Source organism: Cryptomeria japonica, chromosome 7 (assembly GCF_030272615.1).
Source record: "Cryptomeria japonica chromosome 7, Sugi_1.0, whole genome shotgun sequence".
Taxonomy (NCBI): Eukaryota; Viridiplantae; Streptophyta; class Pinopsida; order Cupressales; family Cupressaceae; genus Cryptomeria; species Cryptomeria japonica.
This window is the reverse complement of record NC_081411.1, coordinates 198114695-198130883: the sequence shown is the minus strand read 5'-3', so window position 1 is coordinate 198130883 and position 16189 is coordinate 198114695.

The window sequence follows — 16189 nt, the reverse complement described above, 5'->3', positions numbered from 1 at the left end:
AGGCAAAATACAGTCATAGATCACTACGACTTACTGACTACAGCATATACCTCGACCATATGAGCATGAACCAATATTGAGGGTCCATATTCTTTATTCTTTATATATGTTGTTTTCTTATAGGTACAATACTCCATATTTGGTTCCTACTGCCTCATCCAAGCTCGATAATGGTTTTATCTATTACTACAGTATGAACTTGTCTCAAGATATGATCGGCAAAAGATCAAGGAGGACGTTCCAAGTCATGCATGAAAGGAGATAATCCTTGTCTGTTCTGCAAGAAATACTTAGGTCAACTTGATCCATTATATCAAGTTGCTTGTATTAACTTGCTATATCAAAATCCATGAAAGGAATACTTAGGTCATCTTGAATCATTATGTCAAGTTGCTTGTATTTTTCTTACAACATTTTAAAGCTCAATGATGAAAAATAAAGCACTATGGATAGTCATTCCATCTCATCTGTATATATTGCATTCCATTGCATTCCATCCATCCATACATTCATAATAGATGTATATCATGCATACATAGTAATGACAATGGATACTCTATTTTCCTCTTCTTCCATAGGAATGCGTCATAGGTCCTCCATTTCTTCTATCTAACATTGAACCCCACCCTCACCCTTCCCATCTTGGTAATCAACATCACATACCCTATGTCGTTTCCCAATCAACCCAATCAAGCTACATTCATCACCATCCATCTCTAACTAGGAGGGATTGTGTTTCCCATCCTAAGTCATCTTATAAGCCAAGCAAGTTACTCTATCTACACAAGCACATCAACTCACACAAACCTAGACTACAACATGCATTTATCATAATGACCTAGTCTCAATAGGGTTGCTATGATTCACCACAACCATCCATCACACGCACACACTATCAGTTGATCAACCTATCAAACACAATCATAATAGACAATTACATCCATTGTCTAAGTCTCAACGAGTATTTTTCTTCAAATACCTTGACTTCATCAGGCAATTACATCAATTGTCTAAGTCACCATCAAGTCACTTTGATTCACTTACTCAAACTTTATCCTCTCCAAACAAACAACTGACATCAACTGTCATGCTTTGACTCGACTGGGGCAATTAAACTGATTGCACCAGATTGTCCAACCATTTTGATCAATTGTATAGTATCAATCAAAAGCACAACACCACACTTGCACTGTATCTCCTGCATAACCTACGGGTACTCACTGGCTTGCCATTTCTCTGTATTCACTCTGTTTTCTTCCATTATTTCACCATTATTGCTAATTTCTTTTATTCTACCTCCCCTCCACTTCTTTTTCTTTTTCGAGAGATCGCCCAATTTTTTGAAATTTGTTGGCCCATCTCTCGAGGGGGCATACCACCCACTAAATTAACATTAATGGGCCATATTTCTTCACACCTGTTTTTCTTTCTTTGTAACGACCCGATAAAATTGCACCATCTCAAAGAGGGGAAAATGTAGTCACATAAATCTATCCACTTAATTAAATGAATATTTAGTATTTATTTGATTGTTTAACCATCAATCAATAATTAATTAAATTAATATTTAATTAATTCATCTTAACCCTCTTCTCCTATTAATTAAAAAAATTATTCAATTTATTTGATTTAATTCACTTAACCAAATTCAGACCATTAATTAAATAAATAAATCATATTTGTTTAATTAAATCTTCTCTAACATTTAAATAAATTAATATTTATTTAAAACCCCCAAAATCCCATCTCTCACATTTAAATAAATTAACATTTATTTAAATCACCTTTATCCTCCACCCACTTGCATTTTCCTACAAATGCAAGTTGCACAACTATTTTAAGTAAATTATTTATTTAAAATCCTATTTATCCTCACCCACTTGAAACCTTTAATGGTTTCCCTTAAAGTCTTCAAACTTAATGGCTTCCCTTAAAGTCTTCTTAAGACTTTAATGGTTTCCCTTAAAGTCTTCAAACTTAATGGCTTCCTTCTAGAGTCTTCTTAAGCCTTTAGAGGTTTCCCTTAAAGTCTTCAAGCATTTAATGCTTTATCTTCCTTTTTCTCATGTAAATAAATTAAGATTTATTTAAATAAAATCCAAAATTCACATTCACATTTAAATAAATAAATATTTATTTAAATATCTATCCAAATACAAATTACACCATTTAATTGAAATAAATGATTTTATTTTAATTGAAAATCCCAAAATTCCCCCCACTTGCATTCCCCTACAAAATCCACTTGCATGCATAAATCTCTTCTAGATTCTTCTAACTCCTTCTAATTAGCCTAATCCATCCCCTAAATATTTTCACATTCCTAAGCAACTTGGAGTCACTTCTCAAAGCCCTCAAAGTCTTTGAAAGGCATTTAAGGCTTTATGTCTTGAAATGGTTAACCTCTAAAGTCTTCCAAACCATTAAAAGCTCTTACGTAACCATTTATGGTTAACTCATCTTTTACCTTTGGCTAGAGACTTTCCTCTAACTTAACCATCCTTTTGACTCATGGGTCTCTTCAAAGCATTTATTTCTTTGAGTAAGGTAACCATTACCCTTGCACATTCATTTATCCCTTGGCTAAAAGGAATATCCATTAACCTAACCCTAACCCAACCCCCTTGGGTAACCATCATGTCCCCTCAAGCATTCAATGCTCCTTATCTCTCCTCTCAAGCCTCCTCATGGTGACACTTGTCAACATGGGATTGGGTTGAAAGTCTCACATAGATTAAATATCTTTCAATCCTAACCCCTTTTAAGATTGCTCAATCTTAATCCTTCATTTCCCCATTTCTTCTATAAATAGAACCCTTCTCCTAAAGCAAAGCAGGAAGCATTAGAGTATTGTTGTTATACTGGTATTAGCATAGATATTTTTCATAGCATCACTATCTACACTTGCATAGCATTTGTTTATCATATTCAACGACCTTGAATCTCCATATGGCATCCATGGCTAGTGCTAAAAGCTGAGAGCTACACTCATGTAGAACTTGGAGAGGAGAGGAACAAGGGAGAAGCAACTATGAGCATCTTGATTAGCATTTGGACGAGTATAGTTTATCTATTCTATGTTTGTATGCTTTCTATTTCATGCTTAATATTTGTCTTGATATGCCTGTTTAGGACAATCTTTTGTTGCTAACACTAACATTTGTTTCTTGTGCTCTTGTGTGTGTTGCCATCAAATAGATTTTCTAACCCTTTTTCCAGAGCATCAAACATTATATAGTAAAGCAATACATGGATGATTATTGCAATGGATGGGTCTTACAATAAATGGAAATGCCAAAATGAAGCCCCAAATTAAGAACTAAAGTAGAGCCATGGTCAAAGATTAATGAAAAAAATAAAAAATACTAGTATGGAACCAAAACCAGATGTAGATATGCATGCCCAAATAGGACCAACCAAAAGATACTCACACAATAATATGATTCCATAAACATATAGTCAATTCGAATACCATAATGTGATTCCACAAACATAAGCCCTTGATAGAAATTCAATGTCATAGCACACAAATAACAACCAAATAATGGCTTACTGAGTATGTGGCCTCTTTGAGCTTGTGCCCTCCCCATTGATTTCATCTAGCTCAACCCCTACCAACTTGGGAATTAATGTGCCAAATAAGGTATTTATGGAGCTGGCATTCATGGCCAATTTCCATCCCTCACTTTCAACCTCCAAATAGACTACCAATTTGACTCTATGACCTAGGCGTTCATATCCTGATAATAGGGGTTTGACTACTTCAATGGTGCTTTCCATTTCTCTATTTTTCATTTTCTCTTCTCTATTTGTTCTCTTGTATGCAATTTCACATGTGAGAAACATAAACCTATCTGATAGGTTTGATGACCCAATTGACAATTCCTCTCATATTATTGCAATAGTTCTTTTCATGTCTCAATTCTTGTCTACCAAATATTTTATGCTATTCCATGTTGATAAAAAGATATCCCTGTTGGATAATGTTGCTACTAGGATATGTTGTAGTCATTAATGCTAACATATTCATGTGTTTGGTGTTCTGATGATTGTAGAGAATTTATTTGGTTTACTAATAAGGATTTGTGGTTTAGTAATGAAGTATCTCTAGTATCTTTACTTCATTCTTTATTAATTCCATGGTGCTATGAGGTGATTCGGTTGAGTTGTGGATTCCGATATGAAGACTGTTCTCCTGTGTTCAGTATTCCAATGTTCTGGCATTTGATTTTTTATGCTTTGATATGATCATATGTTTGGTTACAAATTTGGGAGAGTGTTTTGGACTTTAATGTGTATCTACATTTCAAACGGTTCGTGATTTGGTGTGCTAGATGTTATCTTTTTAGTCCGAATTGTTCTTGAAAAGTTTTCTTGAGTGTTAGAGTGTTGATTGATGAAGATTTGAATAAGCGTTATTGGTGTAGCTATTGCAGATGGCTCTAATATTCTTTTTGGTGTCTCCTAATCATTTCCTATTTGTTTTAGTGTTCTACATTGATCCTTGTGTGTGATATTGGTGATTTTCTTAATTTGGTGATATTCTTCATGTTATGTGGTATTTTCAATCGTGTAGCGTGTTGTGGTTGATCTTGGGGAGATTTCCAGTGGTGATGCGTATTTAGAGATTTGATTTACATCCATGCTATGTCTTCTATGGCATTGTATTGGTCTGGTGGTTTATTTATCTATCGTGTGATGTAATTTTATAATTAAGGGTTGAGGGTTTGGCTGACTTGGTAGTCAAGGTTGATGATTTGTATAAATAGGTGTTATATACATGTAATTTATGTGTGGAGGTTGTGTTTTAATTACCAAAGAATGGTGTATATGCACATAAGTGAATTTATATTTTGGTATGGTGTATTGAGTAGAGATTATTGTAGGGCAGACAAAGGAGCTTAACTGAAACTATCATCAGGCATTAGTAGATGATATCTTTGCAATTTATGTAATCTAGATTATAGTCAAAATATTATTTTAAGGTAGTGATCCTATCCTGAGTGTTGGAGCCTTCTGGGTCATTGTATTTTGAGTAGTGAGCTCTAGGCAGTGTGCCTGAATGCATGTTCATTCCCCATTGTAATATTTACACATATTATTGTAGAATATCATCTTATTATGGGTAAGTTCCCATCGTGGTTTTTCCTTAATTGGCTTTTGTTGGCATTATATTGTCATTGATGTCAACCAGTATATTCAACTGGTATGCAGGCTGGTAAGTAAGGTGTGTGACTGGTATGTAGAAAGTAATATTATCCACCAATAAGTATGTCAATTAGTAGGAAAATGTAGTCTGGTGTATGATAGTTGGAATTTAATGACATGGTGTCATCAAGGATACTGTCGGCATGAAGGCAGGAGTAGTGTCATACTAGTATCCAACAAAGTGCAGAAGAAATGAACACAATGACTCAGCTTGGATACTTGTTACGAGTTAGCAACTTTGATGACCGGGCTAATGTGATCCCACTGGCAGAACAGTGAAGTGTTTAGCTAAAATCTTAACTGGTTATTGTATGACTGGTAGGGTAAGGAGACCAATATCATAGATGGTATACCGACACTATGTGTTTATTCAATTACTATGTCTAAACCAACATAGTGGACTAAGCTGAGGTGGGTGATGACAAAGAATGACATGTAGGGTCCTAGTGGCTAATGTGCAGAGGTTGGTGAACTAAGAGTTTATGTATTGAATGAGGTAGGTGTCGACAAGAAGAAAATAGGTCGACATTAAAATGTGGAAATGGTGGATCTGTCATAGGAAAGTGTGTAGCTCAAGGTGATTAGCTAACATGTGATCAAACCTTTTCAAGCAAGATATCTGATCATCTTGTCAACCTAGAAAAGGAAGTTTCTTGATTATTTATTGTGATTGACCAAAAAGTAGGGTAGGTGTTTTCTAAACATAGAAAATGTGCACTAGAAGAATAAAAAATGGAAGGCATGGTTGATTGATTGTAGGTTATCCATCCAAGAATAGTGATCTGAATTGATTTTATATGGGTTAGGTCGGTGAAGGAAACCCTAGGGTGAAAAAGTATGGTTTTCTTTTTTGGTGAGAAAGTCCAAGTATAAATAGGCATATTGAAGACATGAGATTATGATGCCAGTCGCCATAGAAGCATTTTTTTGATTGAACAAAAGAGTTCACCAGACTAAGTGTGAGAGAGAAGACTGGAGTGACTAAGTGTAAGAGAAGAGAATCGATAAGAGGGGTTAAGAAGGGTTTAACCAATAAGATTAAGGCTACCAGTAAGAGGTCATTGTGCAAATAGTTGTGTGATTCAGTGGTGTCTAAACTAGTAAGAAGGCATCAGAGAGTGAATGAGATTTGAGTGAGAACCAGAGGAGGCAAAACTAGGTAGAGGCTAAGGATAAGAAGAGTCAGAGAGGTGAGTTAAGAACCAATGGTAACAAGAAGCAGTTAGTAAGAGAAGAGATGACAGGTAGAGTCTAAACCGGTGAGCTAGCAATAGTGAGCAAAGGTGAATAGAGAGAGAGATAGAAGAAGTTAGGAAAGGCAGAGGACCAATAGTGACAGATAGCAGTGGATCAGATAAAAATGAACTGGCAGAGAAGAGGCAATGTGATAGAAAGAGGATTGAACCGGTAAGGCAAAGAAGGAGTAAAATCGGCAAGGTTAAGTGTATAGAATGGTTACAAAACTCATTTGTAGCTAGGCTATTAATATTGTATTGTTTATATTTTATTATTAGGGGTTGGTGCTCCTTTGGGTTGGTGCCCAAAAATTGTTAGGGTTTGGTGCTCTTTGGGTTGGTGCCCTAAATCAGTAGGGTTTGGTGCTCCTTGAACTGGTGCCCTAAATCATTGTAATATTGTGTTTCATTATGATGCTAGATTGGAGTAGTAGAATATAGCATCATTTCTCATGGAGGGTTTTTCCATATTGGGTTTTCCTCATATAACCAGTGTTATGTGGTGTGCCTTCTTTGTATGCTTGCATTTAGATCTCCTCTCTTATCTCACTAGTATATCCTCTTCATGATTGAATTTCTAATAGGTACTTAAACTTAGGATTAAAAGGTTAAGATTTTTAGAAAGCACTGATTCACCCCCACTCTCAGTGGTATCTTGTGTTTAACAATTGATAATAGAGCATTAGGTTCCTTGCTGGTAAAAGATTTCTCTATCTTGGGTACATTCTTCTCTAAGAATACAATGGCAAGAAATGAGCCCTCCTCCTCCAAAGCTCCCATGTTTGATGGAACCAACTATGCTTTTTGGAGCAGAAGAATGGAAACCTGTTTATCCTCTCAAGGATTTGATGTTTGGATGTCTCTAAAAAATAGGTATATTGTCCCTATTGTTCCTCCTACTGACTTGGATACTAAGAAGTGTAAAGTTGTGATGCCAATTGCTAACAAGATGAGAGGGGGGGGGTGAATCATACAAAACTTAATCTTCCATAAAATCAACATATTCAACCTCGGTAACTTATACTTCAGCAATATAACCAAAAACTGCTAAACATGCAAACTCATAAACACATAATCATCATAACACATATAACACCAGATTTATCATGGAAACCCAAATAGGGAAAAACCTTTAACCTTGTACTAAATAGGGTTATGTTCTCACCTCCATTCATTCTCATGGATTCAAGTTATCCTCTTAGACTATCTACTTTTTCTCTTTGAACATGTTCATCACCGCCATACATAGATATGAGCTTAGTCCACATTGCTTTTGCATCATTGCAGCCTTCTAGATCATTAAACTTTGAGTTGGTCAATGCTAATGTTATTTCAATCATTGCTTGAATATGTTCTTGCTTTGCCTGTATCTCTTCCAAGGTCATCGAGTTGGTGCTTGGTGGTATGTAATCATTCTCCAAATAATATGTTGCATATTCTCCAATTCCTGATAAATGTAGCTTCATCCTTTTCTGTCATGTGGAGAAACTTGACTTGTTCAGCTTTGGTGCATCCCTTTTATGCATCTTCGGATCTTTGCCTCAAGTACCTTTAAAATTTTCTTCTGGAGTCCAAAGCTCTAATACCAATTGTAAAGTTCTGATGCCAATTGCTAACAAGATGAGAGGGGGGGGTGAATCATACAAACTTAATCTTCCATAAAATCAACAGATTCAACCTCGATAACTTATACTTCAACAATATAACCAAAAACTTCTAAACATGCAAACTCATAAACACAAAATCATCATAACACATATAACACTAGATTTAACATGGAAACCCAAATAGGGAAAAACCACTATGGGATTTTGGACCCACTAAGAAATATACTCTTCTAGAGTATGCTTGATTAAAAGAAAATCCTATTAAAGATTACAAACACATTGCTAGATGTGACCCGGTTAAGGGATTTTCCTTAGATCTGTTAGGATCTTCACTTTATTAGAAGTGACCTTGTCAAAGGATTTCAAACACTCATTTAGAATGTTACCTTGCTAGAGGGTTTACAAATAAGACTGTTAAGTCAACTCGGTTAAGATATTTTCTATCACTTACAAAATAAACAATAGTAATAAATATATCTGCAACTTCACATCTGAAATGCTAAAGTAGATTCTTATTTGCTCCAAACAATCTTGTCATAGGACTTATCTTGTCCCTCTGTTGGGCTCCTTACTCTATTATTCAAACAGGCCTTGAAGCTTCTATGCTCGGTAATCACTATGTAGCATCCCTGTGCTTACACTTTCCCACTTACATTGTTCATCAACAATTTCTTATTTATAAAGAATTTGCTAGCCACTGAATCGCCTTGATCACATTTCCCATGATCAATCTTAGCCATCAGATCTTCAATCTTGACTAGGTTCAATGCATCTTTCGATCTGGAAATGTTTTACCTCACCTTATGACTTGCACAAGGTTATTGTGGTTCAATCTGCGCTGTAGATCTTCCTGTCGATCTCCCATTGCCATAGATCCTTAACAAACTTCATGCACAACATACCAATCATTTATACATCTCTAGCCATCATTGTCCTTCATTAAATAATGCTTTTATCCATCCAATGTGATCTGTCATAACTTGGTTGAAACTCGATAAATACTAAACTTTACTTGGTAGAAATTCTGCCTGCATTAACTGATATTGATAACCTTAGGGTTTACTGACTAGGTTCCTTAGGGTTTACCAACTAGGTTCTTTTTCTGGTGACATAGTATAGTATTAACCTTACAATCAACAACATATGTAGGATATCAAAACAATCTAAACATCATGATCTCATTATTGTCTAACTCGATAATAATTTCCCATTGAATAACTTATTTCTCCCCTTTCTTATCACATTCTTTTTGTGTCTCTTACCAACCACTTAATACTCATCAAAACATAGTTCTTAAGATATGGCAACATCATACTAAATCAGAAAATCATTTTCTTGACATCAATGACAAAATAATGTTATAAAGATAGTTATCATCCTTTTTCAGTTATATTAATAATCTCCAGCAACCTTCTCAATATCTTTAATGAATATCAACAATCTCCTTCTATGGAAATGCCAACGATCTCTCCCTTTGGTATTGATGGAAAAACCAACTTTTAAATGGTAATACCAATAAGATATTCAAATTGATTTGGATTTAGATTGCTATTAGACTTCTCCTATTATCCTTGAGCTATTAAAATCAACTAAAGTCTTCTCCCTTTTGTAATCTCCTCCCCCTGTCATTAGTCTTCTGTTATCTTCTTCATTTAGGATTTTAGCATTTAGTCTTCTCCCCCTTTGACAACAATGCCAAAATGTAAAAGAACTAAATCATGATTTCTTCCTCTGTGAAGTGATTTGCCTTACTGTGTATCATCTCAGTCTTGGTCAGAGAACTTGTCTCTACTCACTATTTCTTGCACACCTTTAGAAAACCTTCTAAAGTGCGTAAATCAACATCAATCCACACATAATATTTTGTAGATTCACCGAATTGATGTTTTCACCAAACTCTGTCAGTGAGTAGAAGATAGGGGTAGGACCCCTAACTTGCTTCTGAGATACTCAAAAGTATCTCTTTGCAATGGCTTTGTGAAGATGTCTACTAATTGCTCCTTTGAACTGATACATTCCAGTACAACTTTCTTCTCTTGAACTTCTTCTCTGAGATAATGATACTTTATAGAGATATGTTCTATCTTAGAGTGCATTACCGGATTCTTTGAAATGTTAATGGCACTTGTATTATCACAGAATATAGTTACTGGCTCGATAACTTTCTCATTTATACCTTCCAACAGTTGTTTGATCCATGCTATATTGGTACAATTCAATGCTGCAACAACATATTCAGCTTCTGTTGTTGACTGTGAGATACATCCTTGTTTCTTACTAATCCAACTTACTAGTCTTTCTCCTAAAAAGAAAGCTCCACCACTTGTGCTTTTCTTGTCATCTATGTTGGCTGCCCAATCAGCATCAGTATAAACTTTTAAATGAAAATCATTTCTCTTTTCATATACTAAGCCATAATCTTCAGTGCCTTTTAGGTATCTGAAAATTCTCTTGATTGTTGTCATATGGGTTTCCTTGGGATCTATAGAAAATCTTGCAACAATACCTACTGCATGTGATATATCCGGTCTACTATGCACAACATATTGCAACTTCCCAATCATAGATCGGTAAAGTGTCTCATCAACAGATGCAGATTCATCATTCTTTGATAGTTTACAGTTAGTAGTCATAGGAGTACTTACTGGTTTAGAATCCTCCATTCCAAATTTCTTCAAGATTTCCTTTATGTACTTGGATTGAGTAATGAAAATCTCATCTTTCATTTGTAGTATCTGTAAACCTATAAAATACTTTATCTCACTGATTAATGACATCTCAAATTCTTTGCACATTTCATTCCCAAAATTTTTGCATAAGGAGTCATTGCCACAAAAAATAATATCATCAACAAATATGGCTAAGATTAGTATTCCATTGTCCTCATCATTCTTCATGTACATATTGTTGTTTTCACTTGTCCTTATAAAAGCAATCTTGATTAAGTAAGAGTGCAGTCTTTCATACCATGCTCTAGGTGCTTGTTTCAGACCATATAAAGCTTTGTTTAGTTTACATACCTGATCTTTACTCTTGTCTTCAACAAATCCTTCAAGTTGTTCAATGTAAACTTCTTCTTCTAGTATACCATTCAAAAATGCAAATTTAACATCCATTTGATATACCTTGAAATTTTTGAAAGCAGCATATGGCAACGATGTTCTTACTCCCTCAAGTCTAGCCATAGGTGCAAAAGTCTCACCATAATCTATTCCTTCTTCTTGAGCATAACCTTTGCAAACTAGTCTTGCTTTGTTCTGAATGACCTCACCTTTTTCATTTAGCTTGTTTCTGAAAATCCACTTTGTACCGATTACATTTTTGTCCTTCGGTCTTGGGATTAGTGTCCATGTGTCATTCTTCTTGACTTGATCAATCTCTTCTATCATAGAATTTACCCAATCTTCACTGTTAAATGCCTCTTTTACTATTCTCGGTTCAAATTCAGATATCAGACATGTGTTTTGTCTCAGTTTGTTCCTTGTCATCACTAGATCATCCTTATCTCCTATAATTTGACTTGATGCATGATGTCTTCTGACATATTTGGCTAATATAGGCTTGGTAGGTTTTGTGTGATCTTCTTCATCACTCAGTAACTGGACATTATCTTCATTCTCTTCAGCAACTTTCTTGGTAGGATTTCTCGGTTGAACATAAACAAATTCTTCATAATCTTCTGGTTCTTTGGAATTTTCTTCATCATTTCTTTCTGCAAATTCATCAATTTTCACATTTTCACTTTCTACTATTTTGTTAGATGATTTCATCAGACATTTAAATGCTTTACTTCTAGAAGAATAACTAAGAAATGTTCCTTCTTCACTTTTCTGATCAAACTTTCCATTTCTGTCATCTTTGTGAACATAGCATCTACTTCCAAAGATTTCAAAATAACTTATATTAGGTTTCTTGTCATACCAGATCTCGTATGGTGTTTTCATAGGTCCTTTTTTCAGTTGAACTCAGTTCAGGGTATAAACTATAGTGTTGATTGCTTCTCTCAAAAATGTTTGAGGTACCCTCTTTTCTATCATCAAGGTTCTGGCACAATCTACAATTGATCTGTTTCTTCTCTTGACTATCCCATTTTGTTGAGGTGTTCTCGGTGTAGATACTTGCCTTTTTATACCATGATCATTGCAGAAGAAGTTAAATTCATCAGAAGTGAACTCTCCTCCTCTATCAGATCTAAGACATTTCAGTTGCCTTCTTGTTTCATTTTCAACTCTTGCCTTGTACCATTTAAACATTTGAAAAGCTTCTGATTTTTCTTTTAAAAACATAGCTAACATCATCCTTGTGTAATCATCCACAAATAATATGAAATACTTATCACCATAATAACTTTGAACTTTCATGGGACCACAAAGATCAATGTATACTAGATCTAAAATTCCTTTAGAAGTGTAGGACTTACTTGTAAAGCTTGATCTTGTCATCTTACCCATCTGGAATCCTCGACATATAGCATTCTCAGGTTTTTCTAGATGCGATAGACCTCTTACTCTGTGCTTCTTACTTGTTTTGATCAGATTATCAAAATTTACATGACAAAACCTTTTATGCCATAACCAGGCATCATCTATCTTAGCATAAAGACACTTGTTCTGAGTTGAGTCAAGATGAAATGTATTACCTTTTGTTTGTGTCCCGGTAGCAGCTAACTTTCCATGCTTGTCATGAACTTTGACAATTCCTTTCTCAAATTCTATTCGGTATCTTGTATTGTTTAGTTGTGCTATACTCAACAAATTGTATTTCAAACCTTCAACCCAGTATACGTCATCATATTTAGCATTGTCAAGAAGTGTTATAGATACTTTACCTTTCACTGGACATGGTGCATCATTACCAAATCTTACATAGCCTCCATCATAGTCTTCTAATTTAACAAACTTGTGTTTATCACCTATCATGTGATGTGAGCATCCACTATCTATGATCCAAGAATCATTATTATTTATGTGAGATATTAGGGCTTTTTCTTCATACCTTTCTTCATCTGATCCATCTTTAATAGCCACATAAACAACTTCCTCTGTATCCATTTCATCAGATTTGTCATCATTGGATTCCTCATTAGCTACTAGGCATGTCTTTTTGTCTCTCCTTTTGAAGTCTCGTTGTCCTCTATATTGGTTGTCTTTCTGCCTATTATCTCAGTATTCTCTCTTTTCACTAAATTCTTTGTCAGGGCAGTTAGAAGCCATATGTCCTATTTTATCACAATTGAAACATTTTAAAGGTAGCTTTCCTTTATACTTACATTTTCCTCTTGGTAACCTTCTAGCTAATAATGCTTCAAACTCTTCTTTCTTCTTAATTTCCTCATATAGTTTGTGCACTTCTTCCATGTTCTTGTGAAATCTTTCATTTGCTCCATGAATTGAATGCAGATTCTACTTTATTTACCGAAGACCCACTATTATCAAAATTACTTAACTCAAATGCATGTAGCTTACCAATAGTAGCATCCAAAGAAACTGGCATGTTAGGTACAAACCTTAGTTCATTGATTGCAGAGACTCAAAAGGCATAAGTAGGTAGAAGGGTTCCCAACAACTTACTTGTTACATCCTTTACTTCAATAGTTCCTCCTGCTCCTTTAATTTGATTGAGAACCTCCTTTAACCTTGTACTGTATAGGGTTACGTTCTCACCTTCATTCATTCTCATGGATTCAATTTGTCCTCTTAGACTATCTACTTTTTCTCTTTGAACATGTTCATCACCGCCATACACAGATATGAGCTTAGTCCATATTGCTTTTGCATCATTGCAGCCTTCTAGATCATTAAACTCTGAGTCAATCAATGTTGATGTTATTTCAATCATAGCTTGAATATGTTCTTTCTTTTCCTTTATCTCTTCCAAGGTCATTGGGTTGGTGCTTGGTGGTATGTAATCATTCTCCAAATAATATGTTGCATATTCTCCAATTCTTGATAAATTCAGCTTCATCCTTTTCTGCCATGTAGAGAAACTTGACTTGTTCAGCTTTGGGGCATCCCTTTTATACATCTTCGGATCTTTGCCTCAAGTACCTTTAAACTTTTCTTCTGGAGTTCAAAGCTCTGATACTAATTGTAAAGTTCTGATGCCAATTGCTAACAAGATGAGAGGTAGGGGGGTGAATCATACAAACTTAATCTTCCATAAAATCAACAAATTCAACCTCGGTAACTTATACTTCAGCAATATAACCAAGAATAGTTAACACATGCAAACTCATAAACACATAATCATCATAAAACATATAATACCAAATTTAACATAGAAACCCAAATAGGGAAAAACCACTATGGGGTTTCAAACCCACTAAGAAATATACTCTTCTATAGTATGCTCGGTTAAAAGCAAATCCTGTTAAAGATTACAAACACATTGCTAGATGTTACCCGGTTAAGGGATTTCCCTCAGATCTTTTAGGATCTTCACTTTGTTAGAAGTGACCTTGTCAAAGGATTTCAAACACTCATTTAGAATGTTACCTTGCTAGAGGGTTTACAAATAAGACTGTTAAGTCCACTCGGTTAAGACATTTTCTGTCACTTACAAAATAAACAACAGTAGTAAATATATCTGCAACTTCACATCTAAAATGCTAAAGCAGATTCTTATTTGCTCAAAACAATCTTGTCATAGGACTTATTGTGTCCCTCTTCTGGGCTCCTTACTTTGTTAATCCAACAGGTCTTCAAGCTTTTGTGCTCAATAATCAATATGCAGCATCCCTGTGCTTACACTTGCCCGCATACATTGCTCATCAACAATTTTTTATTTATAAACAATTTGCTAACCACTGAATCTCCTTGATCAGATTTCCCATGATCAATCTTAGCCATTAGATCTTCAACCTTGACTAGGTTCAATGTATCTTTTGATTTGAAAATGTTTTACCTCACCTTGGGACTTGCATTCCTTTCTTGGAACTTGCACAAGGTTGTTGCGGTTCAATCTGCGCTGTAGATCTTCCTGTCGATCTCCCATTGCCATAGATCTTTAACAAACTTCATGCATGACATACCAATCATTTATACATCTCCAACTCATCATTGTCCTTCATTAAATAATGCTTTTATCCATCCAATGCGATCTGTCATAACTTGGTTGCAACTCAGTAAATACTAAACTTTATTGGGTAGACATTCCGCCTTCATTAATCGATATTGATAACCTTAGGGTTTACCGACTAGGTTCTTTGCTCGGTGACATGGTATAGTATTAACCTTACAATCAACAACATATGCAGGATATCAAAACAATCTAAACATCATGATCTCATCATTGTCTAACTTGGTAATAGTTGCCTATTGAATAACTTATTTCTCCCCTTTCTTATCATATTCTTTCTTTGTCTCTTACCGACCACTTAATACTCATCAAAACATACTTCTTAAGATATGGCAACATCATACTGAATCAGAAAATCAATTTCTTGACATCAATGACAAAATAATGTTATAAAGATAGTTATCATCCTTTTTTAGTTATATATATAATCTCCAACAACCTTCTCAATATCCTTAATGAATATCAACAATCTCCTTCTATTGAAATGCTAACAAGAAGGAGTATGAAAACAATGAAAAGGATAAACATTTTATCCTCAGTGGGTTGTCAGATAATGAGTTTGTTAAGGCAAAGCATTGCTCATCCGCCAAGGAGACCTAGGATAAACTGCAAAGATTATTTGAAGGAGATGTCAAGGTCAAGGAGGACAAGTTGTAATCTCTAAGAGGTCATCCTGAAGGATTGAAGATGAAAGATGAAGAAAAGATTGCAGACTACCTTCACAGAGTCTATGAAACTATGAACACCATAAAAGGACCTAGAAAGGAAATAACTGATGAAGTTATTGTCAAAAAGGTACTTAGATCACTCACATATAAGTATGATACTAAGGTCTCCACTATAGAGGAAGCCAAGGATCTGAAATTGTTTTCAATGGATGAGTTATTTGGCTCCCTAACTACTTCTGAGATGAGGACTACCGGTGAAGGAACTTCCAAGAGAGAGGTTGCTTTTAAATCCATCAAAAAGGGCAAGGAAAAAATTGCTCATGGTGAATCCAGTGAAGACTCGGATATTGAAGTGGAAAACTTTGTAAGATATCTCAAAAGAGGATCTGGTAAG